Source organism: Geospiza fortis, unplaced genomic scaffold (assembly GCF_000277835.1).
Source record: "Geospiza fortis unplaced genomic scaffold, GeoFor_1.0 scaffold61, whole genome shotgun sequence".
Lineage (NCBI taxonomy): Eukaryota > Metazoa > Chordata > Aves > Passeriformes > Thraupidae > Geospiza > Geospiza fortis.
Window position 1 is genome coordinate 1,621,942 of NW_005054430.1, and position 1,146 is coordinate 1,623,087.

The window sequence follows — 1,146 nt, forward strand, 5'->3', positions numbered from 1 at the left end:
TGGGAATGAAGGGATTCAAAAAGTGGGAATGAAGGGATTCAAAAAGTGGGAATGAAGGGATTCAAAAAGTGGGAATGAAAGGATGAAGGGATTTTAGAAGTGGGGATGTGGGGATTTGAAAAATGGTAATGTGGGGATTTTGAAAAGTGGGGATGTGGGGATGAAGGGAACTTGGAAATGGGAATGAAGGGATTCCCAAAGTGGGAATGTGGGGATTTTAAAAGTGGGAATGAAGGGATTTCAAAAGTGGGAATGGGATGAAGGGAGTTAAGAAGTGGGAATGTGGGGATTTGAAAAATGGGAGTGAGGAGATTTTAAAAAGTGGGGATGTGGGGATGAAGGGAACTTGAAAATGGGAATGAAGGGATTCAAAAAGTGGGAATGTGGGGATTTGAAAAGTGGCAATTAAGAATTTTAGATTGGAAATGTGGGGATGAAAGGATTTTGAAAAGTGGGAATGAGGAGATTTTGAAAGTGGGGAATGAAGGGATTTGAAAAGAGGGAATGAAGGGATGAAGGGAACTTGAAAATGGGAATGAATGGATTTAAAAAGTGGGAATGGGATGAAGGGATTTGAAAAGTGGGAATGAGGGGGTGAAGGGATTCAGAAAGTGGGAAAATGGGGATTTGAAATGTGGGAATGTGAGGACTTTAAAAGTGAGAATGAAGGGATTTGAAAAGTGGGAATGGGATGAAGGGATTTGAAAAGTGGGAATTAAGCCAGCTGGAAAAAATAAAGTTGAAAGGAAAAGAAAGTTGGACACAGAGACATCCCAAAAATCCCTCAACAGAAAGGAATCCATGGAAGGGAGTTCCCTCAATTCCAAAGGAATTTTGGAATTCCCAAGGCTCCAGGAATTTTGAGCACCATCGGCTGCATGGATTGGTCATTGCCGATGGGGATGGGAAGCGCAAGGAACGGGGGAAAAAAAAAAATTGGGAATCTCAAGAGGGAAATGAAACAGAGCTGGCAATCAAGCAGCATTCCCAGAAAATCCCGTTTTTCCTGGGATTGTGGGCTTACCTCACTCAGGAAAAGCTCATTTTCCACCAGGATGGCTCGGCTGTACTGGAAGCCTTGCTGGGAGCCGGAGTGCAGGGAGGAGCGGCGCAGCACGGCCACGGCGCGCTGCAGCAGGGAGCAGC

At 44.7% G+C, this 1,146-nt stretch overlaps 1 long non-coding RNA gene across 1 annotated transcript in view; it reads right to left on the minus strand.

The window, feature by feature from the left end:
- LOC115948562 overlaps positions 1-1,146 on the minus strand; it is an 11,484-nt gene extending 10,338 nt beyond the window's left edge. Inside the window, exon 1 of the long non-coding RNA XR_004082373.1 lies at positions 1,025-1,146. This is a non-coding gene — a long non-coding RNA (uncharacterized LOC115948562). The remainder of the gene's footprint in view (positions 1-1,024) is intronic.